Here is a 13836-nt window from a genome sequence, read left to right on the forward strand (position 1 = left end):
GTGTCTATAAATATGCTGCCTGATTCCCGAGACACTGTTTTACAATAGTTTTGAGACAAAGCTTTGGCCTAAAACAGTCAATTCATGGTAGAAAGGTACATTTAAGGCTTTCTAAGGCTAAATAGTACCTAAAGAAAAGTAATCTTACTCAGATGTACCACTCTATTAACATTATGTACATATAATGAATATCCTATGGTTTTCTGTTGTGGCTGGCATATTTGGGACCGGATTTCTGGGTTCGCTGCCCTGCACAAACATAACTAGACGTGAAAGAAGGCTAAAATTACCCATTTTACTTTGGAAGAGAAAACGGCATTACCTTAATAAAGTCAATAAAATAAGCTGTGATCCTTATACAGTTCCCCCCGAACTACTGGTCCCACTTAAACTGGCCCAAAGCTACCAAATTTGTGTCTCAGCTCTTCTCCCTATTCTGGAGAGTCTCTCAAAGTGTTTAAAAACAAAGAAGCCCACCAGCTCTTCACATCAGCGTGAGTAAAAGATCCCTTGGTGTTGCATGAAGATGAAAAAAAAAACTTGGTCATCATAGGGGAGTAAGCTGACATCAGCTAATTAACACAGATGTGAACTATGCTAGCCTTTAGATAACTTTAGCTAAAGTTTTCTGTTTCTGGGGATGTAAATGATGTTTCAATGGAGAAACATAACTGTAACATCACTATATTGCCAAAAGTATTCGCTCGTCTGCCTTCACACACATATGAACTTCAGTGACATCCCATTCTTAATTCATAGGGTTTAACATGATGTCGGCCCACCCTTTGCAGCTACAACAGCTTAAACTATTCTGCAAAGGCTTTCCACAAGGGTTAGGAGTGTGTTTATGGGAATTTTTGACCGTTCTTCCAGAAGCACATTTGTGAGGTCAGACACTGATGTTGGATGAGAAGGCCTGGCTCACAGTCTCCGCTCTAATTCATCCCAAAGGCATTCCATCGGGTTGAGGTCAGGACTCTGTGCAGGTCAGTCAAGTTCTTCAACACAAAACTCGCTCATCCGTGTCTTTATGGACCTGCTTTGTGCACTGGTGCTCATGTTGGAACAGGAAGGAGCCGTCCCCAAACTGTTCCCACAAAGTTGGGAGCATGAAATTGTCCAAAATCTTTTGGTGCTACAGCATTAAGAGTTCCTTTCACTGGAACTAAGAGGCCGAGCCCAACTCCTGAAAAACAACCCCACACCATAATGCCCCCTCCACCAAACTTTACACTTGGCACAATGCAGTCAGACAAGTACTGTTCTCCTGGCAGCTGCCAAACCCAGACTCATCCATCGGATTGCCAGACAGAGAAGCGTGATTCATCACTGCAGAGAACACGTCTCCACTGCTCTAGAGTCCAGTGGCGCCGCTTTACACCACTGTGTTCGATGCTTTGCATTGCGCTTGGTGATGTAAGGCTTGGATGCAGCTGTTCGGCCTTGGAAACTCATTCCATGAGTTCCTAGGTGCTTGGTTTTAAACAACTGTGGCCATGGAAGAGATGGGAGCACCTGAATTCAATGATTTGGATGGGTGAGTGAATACTGTTGGAAATACAGTGTGTAAGACTAAATGTCGCTTGTGTCGGCAACCCTGGCTCTGCATATTTGTGGTTTTCCTGTATAGAATACCAGATTATTAATAGCTAATTAATCCCCTTCTTGTGCTGAACAAGGTGTGAACAGCTGAGGGAAACACTAAACTCTGCAGTGCAGGGGCTCCAAGCCTGGAGTTTGAAAACACTGAATTAAAGATCTGTGTGTCTCTCGTCTCTCAGATTATGTCGCGTCTTGCAGGTGAATCATTCACAAAAGGCATCGCAACGCAGGCACTCACTGATTCATTCCTCAAAATGGCAGCAACTATACAATGTGACATCTTGCGAAATGCGTGAATACGTTCACTGGTCTTCCTGGGTAGTAAATACAATGGCTTAATTTCCAATGTAAGCATCACGGCCCCTGGTTTCTGTCACTGACACTGTAAAAAATCAGAGTCTGTAAGTTTCTCTACAACACCACCGTAAATATCTTTGCTTACATCTTAAAGATGTAAAAGATATTTTAAAGTGTCATTGGAATGTCTTTTCTATAGGTCTAGTTTAGAATTAGTATTGTGCTATATTTGCCAAATACTCATGCACAGAGTACAGTGCAAAAGTTTGCAACATGCTGTGACTCTTCAGCTGTCAGTGCGAAGTCCCAGCCTTGGCAATGAGTACATAAATGAACCTGAAGCACATTTTCTGAATCAATAGCATTCATTTAATTTTAGCTTTGTCATTGATTTTCACTCTAGCACCTATGACATTGATTGCCTCTGAGCGCTCCCACCCCAGGCCTCTATGGAACTCTCCCAATGCCAAGGTGTTTCCACAGTGGTGATCTGTTGAGGCCTTTGACTGACACCGCAGTGGAGGAAAGCCCATTTAAAGCACACAAAGGCCCACAGAGCACCCCCACCACCACCAAACCCAAGCCCTTTCCCCTCACCCCATCTCTTTAACATGGAGTCCACCTTGTCAAGTCACAAGCGGGACCCGTAATTTGGCCTAATAATTACCAGACATCACCACAATGAAACATCAGTGTCTGAACTTCTTTGGGCCCAACTGAATTTTAATACATTTGGAAAAGGTTGGCCGGAGGCAGGGAAGCCTGCACATGGGGGTGGAGGGGAAGGGGACCCACATGTGGAAGCACTTTAGGAAGTGATAAATGATTTGAAATCCATTGCGTCCCCCCGAAATGGAAATTAGGGCGAACAGGTGTTAAATGGTAACCACTGGTGCATTTTTAATCGGGGGGGAGAGGGGGAGGAAGCCGGACCCAGTTGTTTGGGACCAGATGTGGCAGGGTTTGGGACGTCAGTCTTTGGGGTTGGGAAGTGTGAAGACTTTACAGGCCATAACTTTAATGCCGCCATTCTATAAACACACCTACCACACACAGTGCTTTGCTTAGCTGCATGTAAGCCTTGAACTCCACAAGCACTGTGTTTGGTTTTTATATATGTACAAGGACATCATTAGGATTTGCATATACTCATTTAACAATGCAAAGAAGATACATATGAAATTTATTTTTAAGATTGTTACTACTATTGTATGCACAATTTTGTAACACGTTACTTGAACCCTGTTATATATCATTGACATAACCATAGTTCATGATAACCATAGTTCATGATAAGCTTAGAGCTGCTCTACAAATGAAAATCACATGCAAGTCTTCTGTCAGAAGGAAAAGAGATAAAAAAAGGACAAAACATATCACCGCATTGACTATTTTAAAGTCAATGTGAACTGGAAATAACATTTTACTTCTTTAGCATGATGTATTTTAAAAAAATCCACAATATGTAGGAGGATCTCTGAAGGAGCCAAGCCCTTTCATTTGATGATTGGTGGGAGTGGTTATAGTTGGAGGTCAAACTAAATGACATGATATTATTGGTCAATATTATGCAAAAAAATGTAATGCAAAAGTCATTACATTTTGGAAAAACAAGAATTTGACCTTTTACAGTGTGCTATAATGCACCATAGACATGGACTAACAAAATATAAAGATCCAAACTGATTTCAGGTTGGCTTTGTGGGTACTAAATTGGCCCATAATGTGTATTAATACTAATTAGTGATAATTCTAATAGATACTTGTGTGAAATTATTCAACATTTAAGTGATACTAAATGAAAAATATTGAGATTCAAGATTATGGGTATGATTTCACTGGAGGGCAGTGTTCATACACCAGTATAGGCTTTTATTGGCAGCTGGCTTAAACCTATATAAACTTCTGTACTGGCTTATTCAGGGTCAGTTTAATGTAGCCTTATGAATGCTGTTTTTTCAGTAAAGTTCACCCAATTATATTTGACATAGAATTAGCTAAGAATATTAGTTGACATATGTTAGCTTGTCTGATATATACATATATATATATATATATATATATATATATATATATATATATATATATATATATATATATATCATCGCTGTCCAAAGAAAAACAAGCATCTTCAAAATGTTAACTTTACAAGAGAAGGTGAAAACACCCTTAACTTTACATGTAAGTCAATGTGAAGAGCTTTTATTCTAATTGATTTTGGGGCATTTCTATTTCTAAAAGAGAATGGCCGTGTTTAAATGGCATGTAAAAATAAAAATGGACAAAATGAAGATACATGTTTTTCTTTGGAAAGTGACTATATATATATTTTCTAAGCCTCTTCTCCGTCAGGGTCGCTGGAGCCTATCCCAGCAGTCATCGGGCAGAAGGCAGGATACACCCTGGACAGGTCGCCAGTCCATCATCAGACAGACACAGACAGTCACTCACAAACTCACACCCAGGGGCAATTTTAGCATATCCAATTGGCCTGTGGGAGGAAACCCACGCAGCCACGGGGAGAACATGCAAACTCCACACAGAGAGGACCCCAGTCACCCGGCCAGGGAATCGAACCCAGGCCCTCCTCGCTGTGGGGCGACAGCGCTGCCCACCGCGCCGCCCATATAAATATATATATATTTCCATGAGATAACAAAGAATAATATGTTTAACACAGAATAATATTAAAGTACAACTAAGGCTATATTTAAGCCAAAATTTCAATTTATTTAATTTTCCCCATCCCAATTTATTTACCAATATATTACTGCGCTAATGCTAGGAACCTGCGTAATGATATTGTATGGCTTGCCCCTGAGTTCCAGCCCCCCCAGACTTTGAAGGCAGAATACTACTAGAAAGCCTGACACTATGCGGACAATAATGTAGTTCCCAATTTAATTCATTCATTCTTTTATTCACACAAATTAAATAAGCATTTAAAGATTTTGACGTCTGTTTGTGGAATTTCATTGCGTTCATTGAGTATGACTGCAATTTCAGTGACTATTTACTCCCAGAGTTTTTACACCACTGGCCTAGCAGCTCCAGTTCTAAACTAAAGCACAACCTAGGCACCAAACATGTTTTGGCCGACTAGCTGCATGTGGAGTTTGTGGAAAATTGTGTATTACGATCCATTCTGGGCTCAAAGAACAGTGCGGTATGAGATGTATGCTTATTCAACACATGTGTAATGTGTAATAATGAAACAAAACAAAGCAAATGTTCCTTACAGTAAACCTAATGTGTATTATATAAATGTACAGTGCAAATACAAGTTTGGGTTTGGCCAAGGACAAAACAAAAACAGGACACACACTCCGTCCAAGAGAGACACTTACTAACCTCAACAGAATAAAAGAATACACAACACAAACAGATTACCTAACTCACTGACTCACGCAAAACACAGACAAAACCCAAAACCTAAACAAAATGACAGCCAAATCCTACACCTGCTGAAGCTAATTAGCAAAAGTACACAAAGGGAATCTATATACAAAATATATAAGGAGCTAACAGGTGTGAAGGCACTTGGCTACACCAATGACAACAGACAAAGCTCAGTCAGAACATCAAACAGTCAGACATTAATCAAGCGGGAAACCCAGCAAACCAACACAAGTGAGCCGAAGCCGAGTTGGAATAAGCCTTTACACATGCCAGTAGAGAGACATGTAGCCTTATGTGCACTACTTTTTCGGCAAAGTGTTGCCAGATTATATTTTATATGAAATTACACCATGATTGATGCCATGTTAATTGTTTGTAGGGAGGTATCCGGCTAGCTAAGAGTTGGCACATGGTATTTTGTCTTGCTGTAATGTATAAAGTGGCACTTCACCATTATACCGTGTGCACTCACTTACTGTCAATATTAAGTTTAGCTAAGTAGGAATTCTTAGCTAAGACCTGCAAAAGAAAAAGGACACACTGGTAGAGTATTGCATGTACAAGCCAAGATCTGAAAAATAATATATGTTTTCATGGGATAACAAAGAGTCATATGCTTAACACAGAACAATGCCAACTAAAGGTATACATCAGCCAAAATATCAATTTATATCATTTTCCCCAACCCTATTTATTTGCCTATGTATTATTGTGCTAATACTAGGAACCTGCCTGGTGAGCTGTTGGTGGAGGCGAGGAGGCCTCTTTTGTTCTTCCGGCCAGATGATGTCACAACAATTAATGAATTGGAGTTTGGACTGGAGTGAGTATGGATGTGCAGAAAAAATATGTTAATACGTTTTCTATATTCAACCAGCTGAAATATAATGTTTTTCCCCTCAATATGTTCATAAATAAAACAATAAACAGTAATGATGCATAAGAATGTGCAGGTGTGAACTTAGTCTCAGCTGTAAAATCAGCAAAACATATAATTTGACTGGGGGTGTCCAAACTTTTGCATACGACTGTAGAACTTAGCACAATTTTTCCATTCAGTGAAACCCCAACATTGACATTCCATATAAAAGAAGTGCTATTCATAGACTAAAGTGGACATTAATGTTGCATAAATAATGGCGAGGGACATGTACACACACAGAGTATTTCCATTTGACAAGCAGCGCCCTTTAGGCCTTAATCCTGCCAACCGCTTATCCACTTTTATTCCTGATCCCTTCTGACAATCTACAGCTCTTTCTCCCTCACACGTTCGCACGCTCATCACACACTCCATTCCATGGAAAATTTGGGAAAAGCAGCTGAATCGTCCACTTGTTTTAAGTCGAAACACTCTCGACCTGTTTGGTCGCAGCTGTCTAAACAAGAGGAGCAAAGGGATGATGATGGCAGTGGGAGGGGCGGGTTGGAGTCTGATGAAGATGTGTTATGTTTCTGACTGACCCGTGCACGTCCCAGAATGCATTACAGCATGACACGCGCTAATCAGAGTAGAGAGATGGACAGCTGGTGAGACTATTTATCGTAATTTGCGTGAATTTACATCATAACCTATGGGCAAAGTGCCAAGATTGAATACGACCCCGTCCGTACGCGAACGTAAGATGACCTGTGGACGGCAGAACAGAGGGGATCCACCCGAGCAGTGACCCAACCTGATTAGGATGAATTTACTCTCCTACTCGTTCTGTTGTATGAAAAATGAGATGCTATTAAGTGTAACTTACAGATCTGCTGAGTCTACCTGCATCACAATCAACACAATGAAAATAAACTGTAATATTCAGAATTAATACTGTACCAGTTTGGTTTAACCAATCAGTCAAAGATATTGCAAGGACTTACAAAGCATATACCAATCATACATAACAGTATAACCACCTCCTTGTTTCTACACTCATTGTCCATTTTATCAGCTCCACTTACTGTATAGCTGCACTTTGTAGTTCTACAGTTACAGACTGTAGTCCATCTGTTTCTCTGACACTTTGTTACCCTGTTCTTCAGTGGTCAGGACCCCCATGGACCCTCACAGAGCAGGTACTATTTGGGGGTGGGTCATTCTCAGCACTGTAGTAACACTGACGTGGTGGTGGTGTGTTAGTGCGTGTGTTGTACTGGTGCGAGTGGGTCAGACACAGCAGTGCTGCTGGAGTTTTTAAACACTGTGTCCACTCACTGTCCACTCTGTTAGACACTCCTACCTCGTCAGTCCACCTTGTAGATGTAAAGTCAGAGATGACAGCTTATCTGCTGCTGCACAGTTTGTGTTGGTCACCCTCTAGTCCTTCATGATTGGTCACAGGACGCTGCCCACAGGTTTATTTCTAGACATTTTTGACCTGTTTTAAATACTTTTATCAAGAAAAATGATCTCACTATACTGGCAGAAAATATTGCTGGTTTCAATATAATATTCAAATATAGTGAGATTTTACCTAATAAAATCACTTGAAACAAGTAAAAAAGTGTTTGGAAATAAGTAAAAATAAGCTCAACAGGAGGACTTATTGACTGGATTTAAGATCGCTTGACAAGGTACCATTTTGGAAAAAAAAAAACTCCGGTTTTGATAGAAGAATCAAGAAAATGTAGGAAAAAGGTCAAATGAACCTAACAGTAATAAAGGCCTTTTCCCCATATGCAAAACAGTGGAGGAGGCATCATCACTAGATTTTAGTCACTTAATATATTATAGGCACTTTAGGTGAAAACTGGATTTTAATTGGATTGGACTGGACTTTAATTTACTGGTCTTGAAGAGTTTTTACCAGTCAAATAACCGTATTTAATGGCTAACAAAAACACTGGTACTACCTAATAGTCAATTCAGAATAGACACTGCATAAAAAACACCATTTAATACTGTATATACCAGTAACCTTTCATAGCAGGTACTATGTACTGTCATAACCAATGTGCAATCTATTTACCAATACTTGTAATCACTACATATTTACCGAGACACATAACATTTGACTATACATATAACAATATATGTCTTATTCATAGGCAGGGTGGTGGTGGTGTGCAGATGCTTGGACCTACTTATCAAAAATACATTCCACAGTACTGAGTATTGCATTAATCGTACAGAAGACAAGTCACGTCTCATTTTTCTTTGTGTTTGTGACCATCTGATAGGTCCAGGAAACACTGTAGCTGCATTGTTTTGGCTTCACTCACGCCTTTATGGGACTTTAATTGGCTCTTCCATTAATAACACGGACAAACTAATTTAGCAGAACCTGTCTGCCTTTAAAAAACCGCAAGAACAAAGGCTGGGTGGGTGGAAATCAATCTTAGCCTTAGCGACGGAGCCACTGACCCGATTACTCTTTGAAGATGGTCGGTTTTTTTTTTTAAAAAAAAAAAAAAGGAGAGAGAGAGGGAGGGAGGTTTGGGGTGGGGTTGTGGAGGGAGAAAAGAAAAAGGCATCTGAGAAGTTATTTAACTACAAACACGGCCTACCTTCCCCATTCCAGCTGCATAATCAAGCATAATAAGTGGCCTGCAAAGGTCCACTTAATGTATTTTTAACACTGCAGAGCAGCTAATCCTGTCAGAGAGAATAAAATGGAGGGAGGAGAGGCATACTGTGTGTAAGCTATGGCATGGATTTGAGTGTTTAACTCCATAACCACACAGGCAAATGGGCCAGCTTTCGCAGACAAAAGGGAGAGAGAGAGACAGAGAGAGAGAGAGAGAGAGGGGGAGAGAGAGGGAGAGAGACTCATATTTCTGCCCAAAGTGCGGATCCATTTTTCCGCTTTAGTGGCCATCAAGGAATAGAGAAAATAACAATAACAGCAGGGGCAGACCAGCAACTCACTGCCTTTACACTGGGCTGAAATATGCTTGACATTCAACTGGCCCTATAATCACCCGCTCTCATTCGGCTTTTTTAAATGGAAGCCTCTGCACTGTGGCCACTGTACGCTCCATAACACATATCGCATCCCGTTCTGTAAAAGCGATGTAGGGGTAAAAAAAAAAAAAGACAAGTGCTAATCTGAAGAGGTGGTGATATCTGTGAAAGCAGAAAGTGTTGTTTCCATTCATATGATCTATGCGGCTAATGCTTATCACTGCTTGGGTAAGGTCCTTAGTGTGAATGGAGTTGGACATTTGAACTAATACAACGGTTCCCAACCCTGGCTCTGAGTATTTTGGTATGTGCCATGTTCTAACACAGTTAATCCAACTAATCAGCCAATTAAAGCATTGACTTGGTCAAAAATGTATGCAATATAACCCTCATTGCAATCCAGGTACAACCCCTCATTGCACCAATACACGTTTGGTGTCCAAAGTTTGCTTCTTTACTTTTGCACTGGAGCTATATAGTCTGTATAGCCCCAGACGGCATGTATTTTGGCCTTATGTCATGCTGTTGTCTATAAAATAGGGCAATATACAGACAGAATTGAGGGTAGAAGGGCCAGCATAGGCATATGCCTGATTTCCAGCAAAACCAGCACGTTGTGTTTGGATGCTGCTATGCTGGTTAGTAGCAATGGATTTTAAAATGCTGATCACCAGTCAAACCAGCATACGATGTGTTTTGGATGCTGGTATGCTGGTTGACCAGCTTGACCATGCTGAGTGATGGCTAAACCAGCTCTAGACCAGCACTGAACTAGCTCAGACCAGAATGGTCTGGTCTGTGCTGTATTTTCAGCAGGATCTGTACTGACGTGACCTACTTTTGTACACATTTTAGATAATAGGATGTGTCAGAAACCATACACAAGCCCATTTGAAATGACCCTATAACACAGTTTGAGGTAAATTTGCAGTGATTTAGGCTCTCGGTTTGTATGACGCTTACCTGCTAGGCCTAGCTACAGGTTTCTGTGTTAGCAGTGTTAGCCTAATAGCTCCTGTGTACAACTAAAGACACTAAACCTGCTGATTTACTACATTTAGGAAACATGTGTACATTTGAACTATCACACTACTAATTCCTAAACTCCATTAGCCTTGTAGCTCCAATGTAAACGCTGCTATATATATATATAAAAAATAAATAAAAACAGCATAGCTAGTCCACCCAGTGACAGCTGGGATAGGCTCCAGCAACCCCCCACACACACCGTGACCATGGGGGAGAAGCGGCTTATATATCTAGTGTTTTGGATGCTGATATGCTGATATGCTAAAAGCTTCTATTGCTTGTTAGCTACATTAGCTTAGTAGCTACAGTGCAAAATGAAAGACGCTAATCATTCTGACTGACATTTAGAAAAAAATGTGTAAAGATTTGAAAGCACACCCACTCCTGAGTTGAGATGATCGTGTTGCATTGCAAGATACTCCAGTTACTTGTTAGCTACATTGGCTGTGTAGCTCTGCAGTTTAAAACTAAATATGCTAAACATGTTTATTCACTATATTTATGAAAAATGTGTAAATGTGACCCATCGCATTACCACGGCTGTTCCAGTGAAGTGTTAGAACAGGGAAAACGTTGAAATGTGCAGAGCAGGGGTATTTTACTGGGCTAATGCACGCCGCCTGATCAAATGCATGAGTTTGCAGTCTCACTCTGAATTTGTCAAAGCGGCCGCCAGAACAGGCACAAGGCAAAACAAACAAAGACACCGGGGAAGACAAACAGGCACTTGAGCGCATCAGGCGTTTCGTCCTCCTTCCCTCAGCACTGCCAAAACACCTTTTTTTTTGCCTGGGCGCGTTAAACAGACAGGGCCTATTAGGAGCTCAAGCATATAATCACATCTCTGTAATGAGTTATTAATTAAACGAGGGGCATCCATTGCCCCGCTAACAGCCTCATAAACAATTGACTGGAGATTTGTGATTTTTGACTCACTGACACCATTAAACAAATCAATATTAGGGTTTTTCTTTTTTTATTTTGTGCCGACGAGAGCCAGGCGCCGGCTCTTTCCCCTGGTCTTCGCCAATCAGGCGTGCGGAATACTAATAAGGGAATTAGCCGCTTCATATTCAGCATGTGGCCCATCAAACAGATCCTTATCAACAGGGAGCTGGGCGACTCATTTGCATGGAAGAAGACTCCGCTTTGTAGGTAAAGATTTCACAATATGTCATTCATTATGCCCCCGCCATTTCCGTCTCTCACTTTTCCCCATGGTCCCCCCTCTCCATGCTCTCTCTCTCACACACACACACACACGCACACACACACACGCTTCTTTTTGCCACCTCCCCAAATTACGGAATCTGGTTAAGCCCGCTTTTGGCCCTTACGCAGAGTGGGTTATCCTGCTGCGGAAGCTCTTGAAGATGTCTTTAAACATGTTCCCTTTCATGTCCACGCAGTGTTTATCATACTTATTTATTTATTTATTTATTCCTCTCAAGCATCCCATTTTTCTAATGAAGTCCCCTGTCCTTTCTTTGAAATCCTGCAACTGACTAGCAGGAACCCGAGCCACCCCGACTGGCATTCTGTTCCTTTTGATTGTGGCAGTAATCTCAGCAGATAAACGCTGCACTTAGCGCACCTAATGATGTTTACCATTCAAAGCGCAAGAGTAGATGCTCCAGCTTGGCTTTTAAGTTGCCCACATAAGACTTGCAATAGAATGTTTGAGTGATAATGTTAAGGTTTTTTTATGATGCGTAGCTAAAAACAGTTCCTGCTTAGCTAAAAGCAATAGTAGCAATCGTCTTGAAGCCTGAATGTTGTCCATACTTCTATCCATTTTTATTGATAACAGTATGTCAGTGTCAGAAGCAACAAAAAAGTCTTTAAGATTATCTAAAGGGGCTGTCCACTTATTTGGTTAACCTGTTTATGCTGTCATCTTGGGTATTTCATTGGTGTACTACTGACTGCCAGATAGCAAACAATATTGGTTGTTTTAATTGAGTGATTTTTGCCCTTTTTTGTATTCTTGGGTGGATTCAAGTTCGGTGGGACTATGTAGAAAGATGCTAAGTTCTTTCTACATGTATTGCTGGATAATCAGCAGACAAATTAGCTAAAAATGCTCACGTTGTTTGAATGCTTTGTTGCCAATTATAGCCACCTACCCACAGTGCTACTTCAGCAAATGCTAACAATATTTGGAATGTTGGTCATGTTGGTTAGCAGCTTTCACACGTATTCCTACTAGTGCTACTAACCTCCACAATTACTGTAGTTGTTCCAGTTTATCTTTATATTCTGACTCCTGCCAGAAAATAAAAGCTTAGAAGCATTTACATTGCCATTGCTAAATCACTGTCAGTCACTGTTCGGTCTGAAATGACCACACAGTCCTAATCAGGCAGGCAAGGTTTTCTAGCACTTCACTAACTTGAAATATAGTTTAGAATTAATTTATTTTAAACTGACTTTGGTTAATGAAAGTTACAAATCCTTAGCGTCTTTGAGATTATACATTTGCAGCCAAGTTGCAAACTCCTTTAAGAGCCGAATGCAGGTTAAAGCAAGTGTGTGATGATTTAGGCATGGTGCTACTTCTTGATCATGATCTTTCATTAATTATTAGCTACATAACCTAGATAACAAAATTAAAGAAGCAAACTTCGGACACCAAAGCTATGCCTATCGAATGCACTGACAAACCCATAATTTGGTGCAAACAATGCAAGAAATATCACAAATGCAATAAAACTGCATAACGAAAACTTTTGCTGTCCTCCATGCACCACTCACAGTGTTAGTCAGTCATTAGCTGGCACGCAACTGCACTTTGTGTTTCATAAACCAGCCTTTTAGTGCAGGTTAAGGATATAATGACCCCCCCCCCCCCCCCAAACTAATCCCAAAATGATTACCCACATGGCGGGTTTTGGTTTCACCAGGTGGACAGAGCAGAAGGAGAAGCGCTTGTTTTGCTGTAACCCAGCGGTCACCCTGGTCTAGGCCTCTACCCCTCACCTGAGCAGGTTGGGGAGCTCTTATCCATGTGTGTGGTCACTAATGGGCTAATGCAGGAGACCCACTCTGATTGCGGCAGCAGTGATGCTCATCGTTCCTCATTAATGAGGCCAGCCAGAGTCTGCTGGAGATGACTGGTGGTCTGAGGACAATCATTTATCATTGTATTAAGCTTTTGAGCTGTTGAACTTTGTGTGTGTGTGTGTGTGTGTGTGTGTGTGTGTGTGTGTGTGTGTGTGTGTGTGTGTGTGTGTGTGTGTGTGTGTTTGTATCTACTTCATGGCACTAAATGAGGCGGAAAAGAGGCTCATTTATGATATTGAGTATCAATCAAAGTCAGTCTTTCACAGAAGATCAAAGTGGTGTCTTATTTTGGGGGTTTCCTACAAAGAAAAATGACCACTTAATTGATTATGATGCTCAAGGTTTAGGACTGCATTTAGAGTGCATTTTTATGTAATGTACTATTTACTTAGTCATGTCTTCTTTTAAATTATTTTTAAAAATACAATGAAGTGCAACATGCCAGGGTATGACTGAATGAGGAAAGAACCAGTGAGTCAAATATGCATGCAGAGAACGGTACAGTTTTTCTGGTGGCCGTAGCATTCCTGTATACTTTAAATCCCTACTTTTACTTA

The sequence above is a fragment of the Pygocentrus nattereri genome, chromosome 5 (genome assembly GCF_015220715.1).
Source record: "Pygocentrus nattereri isolate fPygNat1 chromosome 5, fPygNat1.pri, whole genome shotgun sequence".
NCBI lineage: Eukaryota > Metazoa > Chordata > Actinopteri > Characiformes > Serrasalmidae > Pygocentrus > Pygocentrus nattereri.